The following is a 6,996-nucleotide window of genomic DNA, read 5'->3' as shown; positions in this document are numbered from 1 at the left end:
TTAACTCAGTTCATGCTTGGAGAAAATGGGAGTGCAAATTCTGAGGCAGCCTCAGGAATGCAGAAAGCTCCTTCTTTCTGCAAAGGAGGTGATGGAGCATCCAGAACACAACCCAGACAGGCTCCTAGAGCAGATCTCCATAAGAACTCTCTCTAAAGTCATCACCACTCAGCGCCTGCTGTGCCGAGGGCTGGTCAGCCTGAGGGGCTGGGTGTGCTGAACCCAACAACACAGCCTTCTGTGGGATACCTGCACATATCTGCATGGCCACATGGACCCGTGTGTATTCCACATGACTTCTGGGAAGCTTCTGAGCCTCTGCTAGCACAAAGCACATCTCTGCTGTCCGCTACGCTACCAAACTCCACAAGCAAACTCTCTTGCCTGCTGCAGCTCCAGTACAGATGTGACTCTCTGAATACAGTAGCCACACTAAAAAAAAAAAACAAACATGTATTTATTTTAGCACAAATTATTTATTTTAGTCTATTTAGAGCAAGCTTTTGCACCTTGTTACACACCCAGGCTCTTAGCACATTTGGCATGATGCACAGTCATGTAGCTGCCGCTACTTGTTTTAAAGTGGTGCAGCCATATTAAGCCCCACACATTTACCCCATGGGAAATTCTTTTCCTCCCCACCTCAAAGCTAATAACAGTGATCAGAAAATATAGTCAGGGTACAGAGGTCAATGCTGACCCTGTTGTACATCAGCTATCCCTCCAGAAAAGGCAATAACATGAAGTCAGAGCAAAGCCACTTAAGTGAGACAGAGGTCAAGCTTAAAGGGAGCTCTATCAGAGAGGCTGAACCCGAGCTGTGGATTCTCACCCTTTTCCAAAGCTAAATGAGGACAAAAGTGCTCTCAGAAATCTCTGTTTATTGAGCTAGAAAATTGTCCTTAAGAGAAATCATTTCTGGGGATGGGAGAGCTCACAGGCCTCAGCTTTTTTGATTGCAGGGGATGATGATGAAATGTGGTCATGTGAACCAGTGACCTTTCAGTCTGTGGTCAGACTGAAACTAAGCTTTGTTTTGGGTGGATGTGAAACTAAAAAAACCAGCTAGGAGAGAAGAAAAAGAAAACAAGAAAATCCAAGCTGATGACAACAAAATAAAAGGATTAAATAGGCAGCTCATGGTAAATGAGTGCAGAAGATGTGAGTTCAGCTTTTGGTCTTCGTGTTCCCTAGGCAAAAAAAGATAAGCACTTTTCAGAACAAAACATTGGGGGGGGGAAGAAAGCAACAGATTGATTTGATTTTTAGTATGCAGTCTGAACAAAGTGTTTTAGTTCTTCTAAATTCTCTTCTTCCCTGAGCTCTTTAAGCCCCAGCAAACCTAACACTAAGCATAACCCAAATTCATAAGAAGGTTCCCTTATTTTCTGCTATCTTTCCCCTTAAAAACTGTAGATTGCTAACTAAGCATTAACTTTCTCTTCAGATATATATAGAGGTAAATTCAATTCCAGCTCTAAGGATCACAGCTCCTCTGGCCAACACTTGTGCTGTGCTTAGCCCTGAGCATGGGCCTTAAGGGGTTAGGATGTCATAGAATCAAACAGGTTGGAAGAGACCTCTAAGATCCAAGTTGTCAGCTGTTATTAGTCATAGAATGAACCAGGTTGGAAGAGACCTCCAAGATCATTCAGTCCAACCTATCACCCAGACCTATCCAGTCAACTAGACCATGGCACTAAGTGCCTTATCCAGTCTTTAATCATAGAATCAAGCAGGTTGGAAGAGACCTCTAAGATCCAAGTTGTCAGCTGTTACTAGTCATAGAATCAAGCAGGTTGGAAGAGACCTCTAAGATCCAAGTTGTCAGCTGTTATTAGTCATAGAATCAACCAGGTTGGAAGAGATCTCTAAGATCCAACCTATCACTAATGCTTAACACCAACTAAGGAACCCCACTGTTTTAGGAGGGGGAAGGACTCTTGTAATGGCAGCTTTGGCAGTGGGGAAAAGCCACCTCACTTTCCCCTATTTAGTGTAAATGAGGAGTAAAGTCCCTATGGCTTAAATTAAAAGCAGATTAAGTGGTTTGCTGGTGTTTACCCTCAATTGCATCATTACAGGCAACCCTCCAAATCAAGGGCACCTTAGATGGTCCTTCTCCAGCACATGTATAGGGTCTAGAGGTGTAAAGCTGAAGGTCAGGTGCCTCAGTAAAGGGGAACCCAATGATAAAAAGAATGCTGCTGAGAGGGACTCGCACAGGATAGTTGAGTAGATGTTAGGATAAGCAGAGCTCTGGATCAAAGACATGTAGCACAGACCAAGTGGAACAGGTTGAGGTGTTCACTTGTGATTTTCAGCCCAGGTAGTTCAGAATTTAGAAGGAATCTCTTTTCTTCCCTCCCCCCATCTCTGTGTATTATGACTGACTGCGCTGCATTTGGGTTTGTTACTCTCCTGAGTGGGCCATCATTTCTGATGAGAAAGGAGAAAATTCATTCTTTAGAAGAATTGGAAAGTGTCCAGAATGTGGTTTGGTTTTTTTTTTTGCCCAGATCTGGGTGTAAACCACCAGTATAGCATTTTGCTACTGTAAAGGATTTTAGAGAAGTGACTGTATATTGTCTCGTGCTTCGGCACCAAAGTGTGTCCTTACCACTAGAACTGACTGAGCTTCTTGTTGCCAACTTTTGTGATAATAAAGATTTAAGTTAACTAACCATGGCCACTTGTGATCCTGGTCCCCTTCCAACACACACTAACCAAAGAGCACAAGGAAGAGCCATCAGCTGATAGCACTAGATAATGCTGATGCCTAAGAAGCCTGCTCTGTTGTGTGCTAACATGTGAATCATCATGGCTTAGGAATGGTTGCACATCCCTCACCAGACTGAACTCAGATTCAGACATTCCCCCAGGGATTCTAGAAACTTGCATTTCAAAAGGCAAAGCCTGAGTAGATTTTATTTTCCAGCCCCTTTTCTGTTTGCAGCTGGTTCCCTCTTTTGCTTTCTTAGTCTGCTTGGAAAGCAAAGTTCATCAGAACCTGCACGGTAGCTGAGTCAGGGACTGCTGCTCCTCACTGAGCACTCGAGGGATTCAGGCACCTCAGCATCACCAAAAGCCAGGTTTGCCCTTTCTACCACCATGAAGAAGAGCATCTTAGAGATTCAGGCACCTCAGCATCACCAAAAAGCCAGGTTTGCCCTTTCTACCACCATGCAGAAGAGCAGCTTGGGCATTCAGGCACCTCAGCATCACCAAAAAGCCAGGTTTGTCCTTTCTACCACCATGCAGAAGAGCAGCTTGGGCATTCAGGCACCTCAGCATCACCAAAAAGCCAGGTTTGCCCTGTCTACCACCATGAAGAAGAGCAGCTTGGGCATTCAGGCACCTCAGCATCACCAAAAAGCCAGGTTTGCCCTTTCTACCCCCATACAGAAGAGCATCTTAGAGATTCAGGCACCTCAGCATCACCAAAAAGCCAGGTTTGCCCTTTCTACCCCCATACAGAAGAGCACCTTGGGGATGGAAAGCTTCCCATGGCTCAGCTCCTGGCTGCCAGGCACAACCCATCTAGGAAATTTTGGCCAGTGGAGGGAGTCGGGGGGGTGGTGTCAAAGTCTTGTTTAAAGGCAGATCTGCAGGCACCTCTACTAGCTTGAGTTTTGCTGCCCTTACCCTTTCAGCTCAATAGCAGCACCCACTGGATTTGCATTTCTTATCCCGGGTGGTGTTATCTGCAATTCCACTGCTGCCAAGAACACCAATTCAGTTTTCCCCACTAGCAGAACTGAGAAACATTCTCCCCTTGGGCATATCATTCTGTGCTTCCAATGTTTCTTTGGTTTTCCAAAAGTCACCAAACCAGATCTAAATTGGTCCATAAAAGGTTTCTGGCTCAAGGGCTCTCCTGACTCAAGGTTTCTCTGATGGAGCACATATGCTTCTCTAGTTTCCATCCACTTACAAAGACCTGAGATGCTTTGATAGCAGTCTCTGCAGGTCACCCAGGAGTTAATTAGACAGAAGGAAGCAGATTGTTCCCTCTTGCAGCACCAAAAAGATGTGGGCTTTTTTTCCCCCTTTAATCCAACAGCTACCTCACCTTTAAAAATAGCACAAGCAAGTTACAACTTCAGTATTTCCTGTTGACTTGAGCTTAGAATCCATTTGTTCCCTTGCCATTTCACTCTGTGCTTTGCACAGACAGTTTAATGGCTTCAGTTAACACCTTGGTGATTAAATACCCTGGTACACAAAGCCCCTGCTTGCAAGCACTGTGCTTCGTTTCACCTACCTTTCAGCAGACACAAGCTCTCCATGCCACTCCATCTCCAGGTTCCTTCTGCAGCAAGGTGAGGGGAGAGATGGCAAGTTCAGAAGGGCTGCACAAGCCAGGGAAGGTGAGGATAATGGAGCTGCTTCCCTCCCAGCAGTGTATATGTAGTATTTTTGTAGCTAAATGCAAGTGAGATAATAGCAGCAGTCAGTGAAAGCAATCCCTGCACTGCACTCACTTCCTCAGACAGCTGCCTAAGGCTGCCCAGCTACTGCCTGAGCAGAACCCCTGGAGGGTTTAGTATTAACAAATACATGCAGGGGAATGAATCTTGAGGGAAGGGAGAACCTCACTTTCACACAGTGAAGTTGTTACACATCTGAATGGGCTGCCCAGGGAGGTGGTGGAGTTGCCGTCCCTGGAGGTGTTCAAGCAAAGTCTGGATGGGGCACTTAGTGCCATGGTCTGGTTGATTGGCAGGGCTGGGTGCTAGGTTGGACTGGCTGAGCTTGGAGCTCTCTTCCAACCTGCCTGATTCTATGATTCCATGAAACTCATCCTGCAGAGCAGGACACCACCCCTGAGTTCTCAGTTTAGCACTCCCACGATGTCCAAGCAGAGCTGGATCTGCTGCACATCAGCTTTGTTCTCACATGAAAATCCCTGCTGCAAGGTTGGCACAAGTTCTATGTCACAGTTAACACATCCAGCTTTTAGGAAGAGCTTTGAGTTCACTCTGGCAGGGTGTGGAGTCACAGTATCACATCACAGTATCATCAGGGTTGGAAGAGACCTCACAGATCATCAAGTCCAACCCTTTAGCACAGAGCTCAAGGCCAGACCATGGCACCAAGTGCCACGTCCAGTCCTGCCTTGAACAGCTCCAGGGACAGCGACTCCACCACCTCCCCAGGCAGCCCATTCCAGTGTCCAATGACTCTCTCAGTGAAGAACTTTCTCCTCACCTCCAGCCTAAATCTCCCCTGGCACAGCCTGAGGCTGTGTCCTCTTGTTCTGGTGCTGGCCACCTGAGAGAAGAGAGCAACCTCCTCCTGGCCACAACCTCCCCTCAGGTAGTTGTAGACAGCAATAAGGTCACCCCTGAGCCTCCTCTTCTCCAGGCTAACCAATCCCAGCTCCCTCAGCCTCTCCTCGTAGGGCTGTGCTCAAGGCCTCTCCCCAGCCTCGTTGCCCTTCTCTGGACACGCTCAAGCATCTCAATGTCCCTCCTAAACTGGGGGGCCCAGAACTGAACACAGCACTCAAGGTGTGGTCTAACCAGTGCAGAGTACAGGGGCAGAATGACCTCCCTGCTCCTGCTGGCCACACCATTCCTGATGCAGGCCAGGATGCCACTGGCTCTCTTGGCCACCTGGGCACACTGCTGGCTCATGTTCAGGTGGGTATCAATCAGCACCCCCAGATCCCTCTCTGTCTGGCTGCTCTCAGCCACTCCGACCCCAGCCTGTATCTCTCCATGGGGTTGTTGTGGCCAAAGTGCAGCACCCTGCACTTGGAGCTATTGAACACCATCCCCTTGGACTCTGCTCATCTGTCCAGGCAGTCAAGGTCCTGCTGCAGAGCCCTTCTGCCCTCCAACCCAGCCACATCTGCCCCCAGCTTAGTGTCATCTGCAAACTTGCTGATGACTGACTCTATGCCCTCATCCAGATCATCTATGAGTCTTTGTCCCTTAAGCATCCTGTAGGATGCAGCATAAGCTGAGATGAAGTGGAAGAGATCTGCACTCACAGGAAGGTCCTCTGCTATGAACATTTCAGCTCACAGGCAGGCAGCTGAACAAGGGCCACGTTTTTTAACACACTCAGCAACTGTCAGAGAGGTTCTCAGAGGAAATGAGGACTCCACTGCTCAATCCTTTGAGATCTGGTGCCAAAGCTAGGTATGATTCTCCTCAGAAGTGCAAAAAGAAGAGCCAAGTTCGACAACAGTGACAGTTCCAAACTCATTTGGACTCCCAAATGTTACTGCTGAACCCTTGGGAACAGCATGAAAGACATGGCCTGAGAACCTGAGATGCTAGAACCAGGTTTAAGAAGCACAAGTCAGGGGTGCTTGGGGTTTGTTTCCTTCTGAATGACAAACTAAAGTAGCTCTCCACATGCTCTTTTTCTTGCACAAATCAGAGATTCTCTCACTGATTGTAGAGTTTTATATTAACACATCCACAAAAGGCACTGAAAATGTTTGCTGCATATTTATTGGTACTGGACCTAGAGAGGTCTTAGTTTTATGTAAGAGAAACTAAGAACCATGGCATAAAGTTTGCATCTCTTACACTTCACAGCTAATTCTTGCAGGAAATAGATTTGCTGCTGTCTCTTGATGAAGTGTACAGAGAGCTCTTTCAAATGGGCTGTGCATCTTAAAGCCCAGAATAAAACTGATTCATCTGATTGCAGTTTGCTTCTGACTCTTTCTTTATCCTAATAAGCACCCACCAAGGGCAGACACTTACAGATGGGCAGACACTGACCCCTGTCAAAGTGGTTGGAGTCTGCTGTGTGCTGCATGTTCCCCTGTGAGGACAGGTTGGGAGAACTGGAGCTGTTCAGCTTGGAGAAGAGAAGGCTCCAGGGAGACGTCAGATATCAGAGTACCTGATGAGGGCTACCGGAGAGCTGGGCAGGGACTTCTGACATGGGCTTGTAGTGGTAGGATGAAAGGGAATGGATTGAAGCTGAAGAGGGGGGATGCATAGAATCAACCAGGTTGGAAGAGAGCTCCAA

At 47.2% G+C, this 6,996-nt stretch overlaps 1 long non-coding RNA gene across 1 annotated transcript in view; it reads right to left on the bottom strand.

Moving 5' to 3' along the window:
* Nucleotides 1-456: 456 nt before the first annotated feature.
* Nucleotides 457-6,996, bottom strand: part of LOC135190169 (uncharacterized) — a 49,111-nt gene continuing 42,571 nt past the window's right edge. Inside the window, exons 3-4 of the long non-coding RNA XR_010308439.1 lie at nt 4,265-4,425; nt 457-1,190 (exon numbers count right to left, since the gene is read on the bottom strand). This is a non-coding gene — a long non-coding RNA (uncharacterized LOC135190169). The remainder of the gene's footprint in view (nt 1,191-4,264; nt 4,426-6,996) is intronic.

This window comes from Pogoniulus pusillus, chromosome 35 (assembly GCF_015220805.1).
Source record: "Pogoniulus pusillus isolate bPogPus1 chromosome 35, bPogPus1.pri, whole genome shotgun sequence".
In the NCBI taxonomy this organism is placed as follows: Eukaryota; Metazoa; Chordata; class Aves; order Piciformes; family Lybiidae; genus Pogoniulus; species Pogoniulus pusillus.
This window is presented reverse-complemented; position numbering and strand designations above follow the sequence as displayed.